Source organism: Convolutriloba macropyga, chromosome 5 (assembly GCF_964194025.1).
Source record: "Convolutriloba macropyga chromosome 5, txConMacr16.3, whole genome shotgun sequence".
Taxonomy (NCBI): domain Eukaryota; kingdom Metazoa; phylum Xenacoelomorpha; order Acoela; family Convolutidae; genus Convolutriloba; species Convolutriloba macropyga.
The window spans coordinates 37,420,637-37,436,982 of record NC_134472.1 but is presented as its reverse complement, the minus strand read 5'-3'; positions in this window follow the sequence as shown (position 1 = coordinate 37,436,982).

Sequence of the window (16,346 nt, the reverse complement as noted above, 5' to 3'; positions counted from 1 at the left end):
GTCATTTTCAAGAGTTATCTCTTTGAATTAAAGCAAACAAACGTCAATTATACAGCAACAAAGGCAATTTTAAGAGTGAGGTAAGTCCCGTGTGACCAAAAACGTAATCAAGCTAATCAACAATAACCTCTGCACTAAAAGTGAAAAATGATGTCAAGCACGCAATTCAGTTGAAATCCTATGAAAAAATGAACAAAAAGCAGATTTTACAGTCTTAACAAAAATCTTGGACAAGGAAAAAAAGCAAGTCAAGGCAAGTCAAAATAGCCTCAGCTATCGCTTTGCGGATTCAAACGTTAAAATGCGCCAATTGGACCAAAAAATGCGAGAAACGGTTATCTATAAAGTCCACCCTGTCAAAAACACTTTCTCAAAGTCAAAAAGTAATTCACTGAACTCAGCTCATGATAAAAAACTTCTCTGGCTCCGCAACGCAGAAATCTGTTCACCATGACAGCTTTTTAAATTTCTCTGAGGTCAAAAAACCGCAGACACAAAACTACATGAAAACAAAAAAAAAGACCGATAGAAAACCAATACTCCGCTTCGAGACCTAAGAAATGAGCACAGCAATATAGCTCAGCTTAGCTTACAGCTTCGCAGTTACAATATTCACATTACCAGGGAAAAGACGGTATATTAACACTCTTAATTCGATATTTAGAAAAAGCATTAAACATACTCAGCAGTTTGCCAGAAAATAGCCGCCATTTATTCCCATAACACCAATTGGAACTGAAGGAACAAAAAAAATTGATAGAAATTGATTTTTGTACAAACAGATTTCAACATAGCTGGCTGAATGCGAGAAAATAGCCGCAATAGCTTCGTAGATCTGCACTCTCAAAAAATAGTAAAAGAAACAGACCAAACAGATTTTAAATGGTGAGATGTTATATTTTGATTAGGAATCTGTTCAATTTATTGCCGCTCCTGTTAGCTGCTCTCAAATAACCTTCATTTAGAATGACACACACTCACTTGACCTTATCTCCTTGAATTAAAGTTGAAAAGTCATTTTTCAGAGTAAGGTAGGTCGAGTGTGACCAAAAAAAATCACTTGAATGAAAAAAAAACTAGCTCCACTAAGAGCAAAAAATGACGTCACGCTCGCAATTCAGTTAAAATTGCATGAAAGAATGAACAAAAAGCAGACTGTGACGTCACACGGTTGTAAAATCTTGACGACGAAAAAAAACATAGCAGGACAAGTTCTGATGTACAATTCAAAGAATTTTCATTGACTAAACAGAAAACTAGACATAGAACGGATTATGAACGAATTGAGAACACCATTTCTAGAAAAAATCAGATAAAAACAACAGAAAATCAATGTCAAAATGCTGCTACCGAAAAAAACCATTAGCGACAAATGTAAATTTGATTCTAACCAAAAAAATAGGCCTCGAAAGAACTATGAATCGATTGGAAAAACCATTTAGAAAATCCGATCCAAAAAATTGAAAAAGCAGTAAAAACCAAAGCGAAATTGCCGCATGTGAGCTCGCTTTTTCGCTCCATTTCCTGTTTCGGAGTGACCAAAATCACTACTCCAATTTGACTTCAAAAATCATAAAAATGTGTGAACAGATCTTAAAAAAAGACAGCGCCCCAATACAATTCAAACTCTTCGAATTGTAAAAAACCAAGAGAAGGCCAATAATAGCCCCAGCTATCGCTGTGCGGCTATTAATAAAGCCAACCATTTTGATTGGATTTTGTGTTACACATACTCCTGTTCCTAAATGAGAGGATGCAGGGGCTAGAAATAATACCAATAGGCATTCGAGATGTTAAATAAACTTATAAAAAAAATGTTCAAGTAGCGGGCATCTCCAAACGTCTTCGTGGGTTTATCCCGTTTCTATGTTGATTTCGTTTGCGATACCAATTCTGTGTGTTTAGATTGCAGGGGTGAGCAACCGCTGTTTGAAAGCGCTTTCAGCGGAACTAGCGAAGGCTGAAACTAGCTTGGAGAATATTTCAAGCAATACGTTGAAGAAGCTATGAACCAAGGTAAAGCGATTTATTTTTATTCGACGATGTAAATAAAAATATAGCAAGACAAGACAAGACCTGAATTTAAAGTAAAAAAAACGAACAAACAGAAGACAACATTAACAGCCTCCTTAAAAAAATCTACAAATAGAAAGCATATATCAGCTGAAATTAAAACAACAGAAATGGGGGCCACGTAACAAAAGTACCAACAAACGCAGACAACAATAAAAAGCTTTTAAAAATCAATTTTAAAAGTCAATAAAAGTCTCAAAAACAATAAAAAAACGTAACGAAAAAGGGACAAGTAGAGCCAAAATCCTTAAAACTGTTAGCTATGAAAGAAACGAATAAATAGATTCAAACATAACTAAAAGAGAACCTAGTAGTATATCATTAGTGAGACGAAGTGACAAATGAAATTAGAATTCGCAAAATGCAAAAAAATAATAATGTTTGACGATGTGTCAAAGTCATTTAAAACCTTCAGCTTTGAAATGAAAAATAGTTTAACTCGAAAATGCCTACGAAAATGGCGAATGGATCTATCATCAATGTGACAAAAAGAAGTAGATAACGGAATAAAACGGCAAAATTCACGAAAACATTGTTTGAACGCAAGTTTTCGAAGTCGTGAAAAACGTTAGAAATGAATCAAAACTTTTCAATGGATTAAAGTTGTGACTCCTAGGGGAGCTACTTTGAGCTGTCCATAATGGGGCTGAGCTAAAGATTAGAAAAAGAACGATAAAAGAGAAAATCAAAAAATCGTTAAACTTATATGAAAACAAGTTGTGTCAAATTGCTAAAACGGTTTAATTTCTATTCGAATGAGTAAAAAAACAGCAGAGAGAAGAAATCTCTCATTAATAAGACTTAAAATCAAAACAACAAAAGAACTACAAACAGGAAAAATCCAGAAGATCAATTATATTTCATGAAGACAAAAAGCGTCTATGTCTTGAAAGCCATTAGTTGCCGTTTTGTTGTACTAAAACTATGCATTATTAGAACACATGTATCACCTTTCAAAAGTATTCGAACAGAAAATTGAGAAAAAAAACAAAAACAGCAAAAAAAAATGTCAAATTGCCGCACGTGAAAAAAATTCACTAACAGAAAACAAAAAACTATTTAAGCACCATTTTCTCGCTTAACGTTGATGCCGTTTGAAATAATTTCACGCCTTATGACTACTCGCTTTTCGCTCCTCCTACTACTCCAGCGTGAATAAAATAACTACTCATATTTGACTTCTCATTGACAAGAAAAGGACAAAAAGTGAGAACATTTTAAAAATCTTTTAAAAAATATAGCAGGAAAACTCCTGAAAAACAATCCAAAACTCTGAATCACCAACTTAAAATTACTGTATCCGACCTGCAGATCAATTAAAGAATGCAAGCCAAAAACACTCAAATACTATCAAACTAAAAAATACAACCATTGCTAATACTTTTGCCATTAAGGTCAAAATTGATCCGATTAAAAACACCCTTTAATCAATGCACAACCATTGACAGAGGCTTAATGCCCAAAATTAACAAAAATTGAGACATGACGAACACTTTAAAATTACAAAAACTGAAAATTGCAAAATTTATTCTAAGTTTCTAAAATTCGCAATATTCTAATTTTCAAACCCATTTTTTTAATCTCTCGAGTCCGCATAGCTATTCTCATGCAAGTCCCAAAAAAACTCACTGGCCCTTAAAAATTAAAAACTCAGAAAATGTCAAAAAAAATTAGAACAGAAGCAAATTTTTTAATGTTGCAAAAATTCGTGATATTATTATCTTACTTTTATTAATTAAAGATTCTACTGTCTGTAAAAACCCTATAACGATTCCCAGTGGGGCGGGAAAACTCACAACAACAAAACTGAAAACGAAAACTCTCATAACCACGAAAAATTGTGAAATCAATTTAAAAAACTGCTGAAATTTGCAAAATTAAATATTTGAGAACAATTCATTGCCACTAGAAAGTAAGCAGTAACTTTTTTATCCAACTCAAGCAGAAAATCCCTGGCACCTGGGGCTGACAAATTGAAAAAATTGCACCTTTATAAATTATGAAATTCATGATATTAAAATGTTGCAAACCATTCACCCCATTCCATTGCCAGTAGAAGCTATGCAGTAGCCTATCATTAAACACTAGATGAACTTCCTTGGCCCCAAGCCAGGAAAAACTTCCATAAGTTACTAAAACTCCTGCTATATAAATGTTAAAAACCATTCCATTGACACTAGGTGACAAAAACCATTCCATTGCCAAAAATTATTCCATTGACACACTGAAAAGGTGCAGTAACTTCCTAACAAACCCTAGGAATTTACCTGGCCCTTGGGGCAGAAACTGAAAAAAACGACAAGAACTTTCATAAATATATAAAATTCACGATGTTAAAATCTTGAAAATCCTTCCATTGCCATTAGAAACCAAGCAGTAAGCAAATATTAAAGTCAGGAAGTTTTTAGCGCCTGAGGCTGGAAAAACTCAAAAAATGACAAAAGCTTTCGAGAAACATGAAAATTGCAAAATTTATCAAAAATTGGTTAAATTCAACTTAAATGTTGAAAACCATTCTATTACACACCTTAAAAAACCACTTACCTTTTATCAAACACCTGATGAGGTTTCCTGGGCACTGGCTCTAGAAAAACTCAAAAGGAGAAACTTTCGAAAAACTTGAGAAAACTGCAAAAATTAATATCATTTCGAATGTTAATGCTTGCAGTAACAAAACATAGTTCTCAAAAATGTCTTAAAAAGTCATTATGTCTTGCAGAAGACCGTTATCACTTGGAGGTCTAATAAAGCTAGCAATGGGCCTCTACTGCAACTTAATGCCAGCCCAGCTTTACCTGTTTATCCCGGTTCAAAAGCTCAAAGTCATAGAAGAAGCTGTGAAAACATCTTTAAAACAGGCAGGGCAAGTCTTAAGGATGTACCTGACCAGCAGATCAATTGAACAATGCAAGCCAAAAAGAAAAAAATCTCAAAAGTTGAGAAGCTAAAACAATCGAACAAAATAAACGAAAATATAATTTTTGCTAAAACTCTTGAAGCTTTCAAACTGAAGGCCAATCTGATCCGTTTACCTATAACTATTAATACATGCACAACCCTTGAAAGAGGTTTATTGGCTAAAAATAGAAAAAAATTGACATGACAAACACTGTACAATTACAAAAACTGAAAATTGCAAAATTTATTCTAAGTTTCTAAAGTTCGCAATATTCTAATTTTCAAACCCATTTTTTTATCTCTCGAGTCCGCATAGCTATTCTCATGCAAGTCCCAAAAAAACTCACTGGCCCTTAAAAATTAAAAACTCAGAAGTTATCAAAAAAATTAGAGAACAATAGCAAATTTTTTAATGTTGCAACAATTCGTGATATTATTATCTTACTTTTATTAATTAACGATTCTACTGTCTGTAAAAACCCTATAACGATTCCCAGTGGGGCGGGAAAACTCACAACAACAAAACTGAAAACGAAAACTCTCATAACCACGAAAAACTGTAAAATCAATTTAAAAAACTGCTGAAATTTGCAATATTAAATATTTGAGAACAATTCATTGCCACTAGAAAGTAAGCAGTAACTTTTTATCCAACCCAAGAAGAAAATCCCTGGCACCTGGGGCTGACAAAATGAAAAAATTGCACCTTTAAAAATTATGAAACTCATGATATACAAATGTTGCAAACCATTCACCCCATTCCATTGCCAGTAGAAACTATGCAGTAGCCTATCATTAAACACTAGATTAACTTCCTTGGCCCCAAGCTAGGAAAAACTTCCAAAAGTTACTAAAACTCCTGCTATAGAAATGTTAAAAACCATTCCATTGACACTAGATGACAAAAACCATTCCATTGCCAAAAATCATTCCATTGACACACTGAAAAGGTGCAGTAACTTCCTAACAAACCCTACAGGAATTTACCTGGCCCTTGGGGCAGAAAATGAAAAAAATGACAAGAACTTTCATAAATACATAAAATTCACGATGTCAAAATCTTGAAAAACCTTCCATTGCCATTAGAAACCATGCAGTAAGCCAATATTAAAGTCAGATGTTTTTAGCGCCTGAGGCTGGAAAAACTCAAAAAATGACAAAAGCTTTCGAGAAACATGAAAATTGCAAAATTAATCAAAAACTGGTTAAATTCGTCAACTTAAATGTTGAAAACCGTTCTATTACACACCTTAAAAACCCACTTACCTTTTATCAAACCCCTGATGAGGTTTCCTGGGCACTGGCTCTAGAAAAATTCAAAAGGAGAAACTTTCGAAAAACTTGAGAACTGCAAAAATTAATATCATTTCGAATGTTAATGCTTGCAGTAACAAAACGTAGTTCTCAAAAATGTCTTAAAAAGTCATTATGTCTTGCAGAAGACCTTTATCACTTGGAGGTCTAATAAAGCTAGCAATGGGCGTCTACTGCAACTTAATGCCAGCCCAGCTTTACCTGTATATCCCGATTCAAAAGCTCAAAGTCATAGAAGAAGCTGTGAAAACATCTTTAAAACAGGCAGGGCAAGTCTTAAGGATGTACCTGACCAGCAGATCAATTCAACAAAGCCAGCCAAAAAAAAATCTCAAAAGTCGAGAAGCTAAAACAATCGAACAAAATAAACGAAAATATAATCTTTGCTAAAACTCTTGAAGCTTTCAACCTGAAGGCCAATCTGATCCGTTTAACTATAACTATTAATACATGCACAACCTTTGAAAGAGGTTTATTGGCTAAAAATAGAAAAAAATTGACATAACACTTTACAATTACAAAAAATAAAAATAGCAAAAGTATTTATATTTCGCGATATTGAACACTTCAAACCCACTTAGATCTCGAGTCTGTACAACAATTCTCGTTCAACTCCCTAAAAAACACTCTGGCCCATAATGGTTAAAAACTCAAGAAAGGGTCAAAAAATTAGAAACACAAATTTTTTTAATGTTGAAAAAATCCGTGATATTAGTATCTTAGTTATATAAATTAACGTTTTAACTGTCTGCAGAAACTAAACATTAACCTAATTGCAAGCCCAAGAAGAAGTTTAAATGGCCAATAAAGATTGAGAAACTCGGAACAAAAAAATTTGGAAAATTGGATTTGAAAAAAATTTCTAATTTTATCAAAATATTGCAAAAAGACAAGATAGTAAAAAGTTGAAAACTTTTTCATTGTCACCAGAAAAACTGCGGCAAGCTATTAACCTATTTTTAGCAATAACCGAAAAAAACCTTAGAGCGATTTCCTTTGCCAGTGGGCCGGAAAATACAAAAAACGACAAAAACTGAAAACGATGACTGTTTTTTATCCAACCCAAAGTGAATTTCCCTGTCACCCGGGGCTAAAAAATAATAAAATTTCCTGGCCTGCAAGCTTTATAAAATGATAAAAGTCATGATATTAAAAAGTTGCAAGCCAATCCATTGTCACTAGAAAAAATACAGTAGCCTATCATCAAACACTAGATGAACTTCCTTGGCCCCAAGCCAGGAAAAACTTCCAAAAGTTACTAAAACTCCTGCTATATAAATGTTAAAAACCATTCCATTGACACTAGGTGACAAAAACCATTCCATTGCCAAAAATTATTCCATTGACACACTGAAAAGGTGCAGTAACTTCCTAACAAACCCTAGGAATTTACCTGGCCCTTGGGGCAGAAACTGAAAAAAACGACAAGAACTTTCATAAATATATAAAATTCACGATGTTAAAATCTTGAAAATCCTTCCATTGCCATTAGAAACCAAGCAGTAAGTAAATATTAAAGTCAGGAAGTTTTTAGCGCCTGAGGCTGGAAAAACTCAAAAAATGACAAAAGCTTTCGAGAAACATGAAAATTGCAAAATTTATCAAAAATTGGTTAAATTCAACTTAAATGTTGAAAACCATTCTATTACACACCTTAAAAAACCACTTACCTTTTATCAAACACCTGATGAGGTTTCCTGGGCACTGGCTCTAGAAAAACTCAAAAGGAGAAACTTTCGAAAAACTTGAGAAAACTGCAAAAATTAATATCATTTCGAATGTTAATGCTTGCAGTAACAAAACATAGTTCTCAAAAATGTCTTAAAAAGTCATTATGTCTTGCAGAAGACCGTTATCACTTGGAGGTCTAATAAAGCTAGCAATGGGCCTCTACTGCAACTTAATGCCAGCCCAGCTTTACCTGTTTATCCCGGTTCAAAAGCTCAAAGTCATAGAAGAAGCTGTGAAAACATCTTTAAAACAGGCAGGGCAAGTCTTAAGGATGTACCTGACCAGCAGATCAATTGAACAATGCAAGCCAAAAAGAAAAAAATCTCAAAAGTCGAGAAGCTAAAACAATCGAACAAAATAAACGAAAATATAATCTTTGCTAAAACTCTTGAAGCTTTCAACCTGAAGGCCAATCTGATCCGTTTAACTATAACTATTAATACATGCACAACCTTTGAAAGAGGTTTATTGGCTAAAAATAGAAAAAAATTGACATAACACTTTACAATTACAAAAAATAAAATTAGCAAAAGTATTTATATTTCGCGATATTGAACACTTCAAACCCACTTAGATCTCGAGTCTGTACAACAATTCTCGTTCAACTCCCTAAAAAACACTCTGGCCCATAATGGTTAAAAACTCAAGAAAGGGTCAAAAAATTAGAAACAGAAACTTTTCTAATGTTGCAAAAATCCGTGATATTAGTATCTTAGTTTTATAAATTAACGTTTTAACTGTCTGCAGAAACTAAACATTACCTAATTGCAAGACCAAGAAGAAGTGAAATGGCCAATAAAGATTGAGAAACTCGGAACAAAAAAGTTTAGAAATTTGGATTTGAAAAAAAATTCTAATTTTATCAAAATATTGCAAAAAGACAAGATAGTAAAAAGTTGAAAACTTTTTCATTATCACCCGAAAAACTGCGGCAAGCTATTAACCTATTTTTAGCAATAACCGAAAAAAACCTTAGAGCGATTTCCTTTGCCAGTGGGCCGGAAAATTCAAAAAACGACAAAACCTGAAAACGATGACTGTTTTTTATCCAACCCAAAGGGAATTTCCCTGGCACCCGGGGCTAAAAAAAATTATAAAATTTCCTGGCCTGCAAGCTTTAAAAAATGATAAAAATCATGATATTAAAAAGTTGCAAGCCAATCCATTGTCACTAGAAAAAATACAGTAGCCTATCATCAAACACTAGATGAACTTCCTTGGCTCCAAGGCCAGAAAAACTTTCGAATATAAAAAGCAAGCTTTACCAAAGAACTACAAAAACTCTCGTGATATTTAAATTTTAAAAACCATCCCGTTGCCACTAGAAAAGGCTCAGTAACTTCTTATCAAACCCTAGAGGAATTTCCATGGCCCTTGAGGCAGCAACTGAAAAAATGACAACTTTCATATATAAAATTCATGAAAATATAAAAATGTTGAAAGACCTTCCATTGCCATTACAAACTATGCAGAAAGCCAAAGTTAAACTTATAGGAATTGTTCGGCCCCAGAGGCGGGGAAACTCAAAACAATAATTTCCAGAAGCAAGAAAAAAATTGCAAAATTAATCAGAAAAAGGTTAAATTCGTCATATTAAATAGTTGGAAACCATTCGATTTGAAACATTAACTATCTACTAAGATTTTCTCAAACCTTAGAGGTTTACTGGGCTCTGGGGCGAAAAAAACTCAAGAAGAAAAATTTTCGAAAAAAATGAAAACTGCAAAAATTATTATTATTTTGTTTATGTTTGCTGTTTATGTTTGCAGTTCCAAAACTTATAGCTCTCCAAAAGGTCATAAAAAGTTATTCTTTTTATCACTTGGAGGTTTCCTAAAGCTAGCTATGGGCCTCTACTGTAACTTATTGCCCTCCGAGCTTTACCTGTTTATCCCGATTCAAAAGCTCTAAGTCATGGTAGAAGGTGTGGAAAAATCTTAAAACTATAGCAAGCAGATACTGAAATACAATCCAAAGAATGTACCTGACCAGCAGATCAATTGAACAATGCCAGCCAAAAAGAAAAACAATTTCTAAAGTTGAGAAGCAATCAAACAAAATAGAAGAAAAATATAATCATTGCTAAAAGTCTTGAAGCTGTCACCCTGAAGGCCACATTTGATCCCGGAAAATATAGCCACCAATAAAAGCACAACCTTTTAAAGAGGTTTGTTGGCCAAAAGATAGAAAAAAAATGAGACATGACACTTTACAATTACAAAAATTGAAAATTGCAAAATTTATTTAAAGTTTCTATATTTCGCAACATTGAAATCTTCAAACACATTTCTTATCTCTCGAGTCTGTACAGCCAATCCCGTGCAAGTCCTTAACAAAAACTCTCTGGTCCTTAATGATTAAAAACACAAAGGGTAATTTGAAATAATTTCACGCCTTATGACTACTCGCTTTTCGCTCCTCCTACTACTCCAGCGTGAATAAAATAACTACTCATATTTGACTTCTCATTGACAAGAAAAGGACAAAAAGTGAGAACATTTTAAAAATGTTTTAAAAAAATATAGCAGGAAAAGTCCTGAAAAACAATCCAAAACTCTGAATCACCAACTTAAAATTACTGTATCCGACCTGCAGATCAATTAAAGAATGCAAGCCAAAAACACTCAAATACTATCAAACTAAAAAATACAACCATTGCTAAAACTTTTGCCATTAAGTTCAAAATTGATCCGATTAAAACAAAATTGATCCAATTAAAAACACCCTTTAATCAATGCACAACCATTGACAGAGGTTTATTGCCCAAAATTAACAAAAATTGAGACATGACGAACACTTTAAAATTACAAAAACTGAAAATTGCAAAATTTATTCTAAGTTTCTAAAATTCGCAATATTCTAATTTTCAAACCCATTTTTTTTATCTCTCGAGTCCGCATAGCTATTCTCATGCAAGTCCCAAAAAAACTCACTGGTCCTTAAAAATTAAAAACTCAGAAAATGTCAAAAAAATTAGAGAACAATAGCAAATTTTTTAATGTTGCAAAAATTCGTGATATTATTATCTTACTTTTATTAATTACCAATTCTACTGTCTGTAAAAACCCTATAACGATTCCCAGTGGGGCGGGAAAACTCAACGACAAAACTGAAAACGAAAACTCTCATAACCACGAAAAATTGTAAAATCAATTTAAAAAACTGCTGAAATTTGCAATATTAAATATTTGAGAACAATTCATTGCCACTAGAAAGTAAGCAGTAACTTTTTATCCAACCCAAGAAGAAAATCCCTGGCACCTGGGGCTGACAAAATGAAAAAATTGCACCTTTATAAATTATCAAATTCATGATATTGAAATGTTGCAAACAATTCACCCCATTCCATTGCCAGTAGAAACTATGCAGTAGCCTATCATTAAACACTAGATGAACCTCCTTGGCCCCAAGCCAGGGAAAACTTCTAAAAGTTAAAAAGTTACTAAAACTCCTGCTATATAAATGTTAAAAACCATTCAATATTTCAAAAAGACAAGATAGTAAAAAGTTGAAAACTTTTTCATTGTCACCCGAAAAACTGCGGCAAGCTATTAACCTATTTTTACCAATAACCGAAAAAACCTTAGAGCGATTTCTTTTGCCAGTGGGCCGGAAAATTCAAAAAACGACAAAAACTGAAAACGATGACTGTTTTTTATCCAACCCAAAGGGAACTTCCCTGGCACCCGGGGCTAAAAAAAATTATAAAATTTCCTGGCCTGCATGCTTTATAAAATGATAAAACTCATGATATTAAAATGTTGCGAACCAATCCATTGCCACTAGAAACTATACAGTAGCCTATCATCAAACACTAGATGATCTTCCTTGGCCCCATGGTTGGAAAAACTTCCGAATAGGAAAAATTACAATCTTTTCCAAAAAAACTCGTAATTTAATGATAAAAACCATTCAATTGCCACTAGAAAAGGTGCAGCAACTCCTTATCAAACACTAGAGGAATTTCCATGGCCCTTGATGTAGAAACTAAAAAAAAATGACAACAACTTTTATAAACAACTTTTTATAAAACTCACAATAAACTCTTGAAAATCTTCCATTGCCCTTAGAAACTATGCAGTAAACCACTGTTAAACTCAGGAAAATTTTGGCCCCTGAGGCTGGTGAAACTCAAAAACCGACAAACAATTTTTAGAAATATAAAAATGCAAAATTAATCAAAAATTAGCAAATTTGTATTAAAACGTTGAAAACCATTTTATTGCAAGCATTAACTACCCAATAACCTTTTATCAAACCCTAGAAGAGGTTTCCTGGGCTCTGTGGCTAGAAAAACTCAAAATAGACAAAACTTTTCGAAAAGCTTAAAAACTACAAAAAATTAATATCATTTCGGATGTTAATGCTTGCAGTAACAAAACATCTAGCTCACAAAAAGGTCATAAAAGTTATTATGTCTCGCAAAAGACCTTTATCACTTGGAGGTCTACTAAAACTAGCTATGGGCCTCTACTGCAAATTATTGCCCGTCGAGCTTTACCTCAATATCCCGATGCAAAAGCTCTAAGTCATCTTAAAAGCAGGCAGGTCAAGTCCCGAAGTACAATCTAAAGGATGTACCTGACCAGCAGATCAATTGAATAATGCAAGCCAAAAAGCAAAACAATCTCAAAAGTTGAGAAGCTAAAACAATCGAACAAAATAAACGAAACTATAATCATTGCTAAAACTCTCGAAGCTTTCACCCTGAAGGCCAAATTTCATTCAATTAAATATACCCTTTAATACACGCACAACCTTTTAAAGAGGTTTGTTGGCCAAAAATAGAAAAATTGAGACATGACAAACACTTTACAATTTAAAAAAATCGAAATAGCAAAATGTATTTATATTTCGCGACATCGAAAACTTTAAACCCACTTTTCAGATCTCGAGTCTACAGCAATTGTTGTTCAAGTCCCTGAAAAACGCTCTGGCCAAAATGGTTAAAATCTCAGAAAGTGTCAAACAATCTTTTATCAGAAAAAACTAGCATTTTTTTATAGTGCAAAAATTCGTAATATTACCATCTTAGTTATATTAATTAACAACTTTTACTGTCTGTGGAAAATGTACATTAACCCAATCGCAAGACCAAAAAGCTGTTCAAATAGCCCATAAAGATTGGAAAAATTCGGACCACATAAACTTCAGAAACTTTTTATCCAGCTCAAGTGGAATTTCCCTGGCACCTGGGGCTGAAAAGAATGAAAAAAATTGCAAGCTTTATAAAATTATGAAATTAATGATATTAAAAAGTTTTAAATCTTTCCATTGCCACTAAAAACTATACAGTAGCCTATCATTATACACTAGATGAACTTCCTTGGCCCAAAGGCCGGAAAAACTCAGATGACAAACATTCGAACATGAAACATGCAAACTTTCCAAAAAATTACTAAAATTCGTGATATTTAAATGTTAAAAACCATTCCATTGCCACAAGAAAACGTGCAGTAACTTCTTATAAAACTAGAGGAATTTCCCTGGCCCCTGAGTCAGAAAATGAAAAAAATATGACAACACTTTTATAAATATATAAAACTCAAGATTTTAAAATGTTCAAAACCTTCCATTGCCCATAGAAACTATGCAGTAAGCCACTGTTAAACTCGTAGGAAACTTTTGGCCCCTGAGGCTGGAAAAACAAACACTTTTTAGAAACATAAAAAAAGCAAAACGAATGAAAAATTAGTTAAATTTGTATTAATACGTTGAAAACCATTCTATTGCAAACATTAACTACCCACTAACCTTTTATCAAACCCTAGATGATTTCCTGGGCTTTGGGGCTAGAAAAACTCAAACTGGACAAAAATTTTCGAAAAATTTGAAAACTGCAAAAATTAATATCATTTCGGGTGTTTATGCTTGCAGTAACAAAACATATAGCTCACAAAAAGGTTATAAAATTTATTGTGTCTCGCAAAAGACCTTTATCACTTGAAGGTCTACTAAAACTAGCTATGGGCATCTGCTGCAATTTAATGCCCGCCGAGCTTTACCTGTTTATCCCTTTCATTGTCACCCGAAAAACTGCGGCAAGCTATTAACCTATTTTTAGCAATAACCGAAAAAACCTTAGAGCGATTTCCTTTGCCAGTGGGCCGGAAAATTCAAAAAACGACAAAAACTGAAAACGATGACTGTTTTTTATCCAACCCAAAGGGAACTTCCCTGGCACCCGGGGCTAAAAAAAATTATAAAATTTCCTGGCCTGCATGCTTTATAAAATGATAAAACTCATGATATTAAAATGTTGCGAACCAATCCATTGCCACTAGAAACTATACAGTAGCCTATCATCAAACACTAGATGATCTTCCTTGGCCCCATGGTTGGAAAAACTTCCGAATAGGAAAAATTACAATCTTTTCCAAAAAAACTCGTAATTTAATGATAAAGACCATTCAATTGCCACTAGAAAAGGTGCAGCAACTCCTTATCAAACACTAGAGGAATTTCCATGGCCCTTGATGTAGAAACTAAAAAAAATGACAACAACTTTATAAACAACTTTTATAAAACTCACAATAAACTCTTGAAAATCTTCCATTGCCCTTAGAAACTATGCAGTAAACCACTGTTAAACTCAGGAAAATTTTGGCCCCTGAGGCTGGTGAAACTCAAAAACCGACAAACAATTTTTAGAAATATAAAAATGCAAAATTAATCAAAAATTAGCAAATTTGTATTAAAACGTTGAAAACCATTTTATTGCAAGCATTAACTACCCAATAACCTTTTATCAAACCCTAGAAGAGGTTTCCTGGGCTCTGTGGCTAGAAAAACTCAAAATAGACAAAACTTTTCGAAAAGCTTAAAAACTACAAAAAATTAATATCATTTCGGATGTTAATGCTTGCAGTAACAAAACATATAGCTCACAAAAAGGTCATAAAAGTTATTATGTCTCGCAAAAGACCTTTATCACTTGGAGGTCTACTAAAACTAGCTATGGGCCTCTACTGCAAATTATTGCCCGTCGAGCTTTACCTCAATATCCCGATGCAAAAGCTCTAAGTCATCTTAAAAGCAGGCAGGTCAAGTCCCGAAGTACAATCTAAAGGATGTACCTGACCAGCAGATCAATTGAATAATGCAAGCCAAAAAGCAAAACAATCTCAAAAGTTGAGAAGCTAAAACAATCGAACAAAATAAACGAAACTATAATCATTGCTAAAACTCTCGAAGCTTTCACCCTGAAGGCCAAATTTCATTCAATTAAATATACCCTTTAATACACGCACAACCTTTTAAAGAGGTTTGTTGGCCAAAAATAGAAAAATTGAGACATGACAAACACTTTACAATTAAAAAAAATCGAAATAGCAAAATGTATTTATATTTCGCGACATTGAAAACTTTAAACCCACTTTTCAGATCTCGAGTCTACAGCAATTGTCGTTCAAGTCCCTGAAAAACGCTCTGGCCAAAATGGTTAAAATCTCAGAAAGTGTCAAACAATCTTTTATCAGAAAAAACTGGCATTTTTTTATAGTGTTAAAATTCGTAATATTACCATCTTAGTTATATTAATTAACAACTTTTACTGTCTGTGGAAAATGTACATTAACCCAATCGCAAGACCAAAAAGCAGTTCAAATAGCCCATAAAGATTGGAAAAACTCGGACCACATAAACTTCAGAAACTTTTTATCCAGCTCAAGTGGAATTTCCCTGGCACCTGGGGCTGAAAAGAATAAAAAAAAATTGCAAGCTTTATAAAATTATGAAAATTAATATTAAAAAATTTTAAATCTTTCCATTGCCACTAAAAACTATACAGTAGCCTATCATTATACACTAGATGAACTTCCTTGGCCCAAAGGCCGGAAAAACTCAGATGACAAACATTCGAACATGAAACATGCAAACTTTCCAAAAAATTACTAAAATTTGTGATATTTAAATGTTAAAAACCATTCCATTGCCACTAGAAAACGTGCAGTAACTTCTTATAAAACTCTAGAGGAATTTCCCTGGCCCTTGAGGCAGAAAATGAAAAAAAATATGACAACTCTTTTATAAATAAATAAAACTCAAGATTTTAAAATGTTCAAAACCTTCCATTGCCCATAGAAACTATGCAGTAAGCCACTGTTAAACTCGTAGGAAACTTTTGGCCCCTGAGGCTGGAAAAACAAACACTTTCTAGAAACATAAAAAAAGCAAAACGAATTAAAAATTAGTTAAATTTGTATTAATACGTTGAAAACCATTCTATTGCAAACATTAACTACCCACTAACCTTTTATCAAACCCTAGAAGAGATTTCCTGGGCTTTGGGGCTAGAAACACTCAAACTGGACAAAAATTTTCGAAAAACT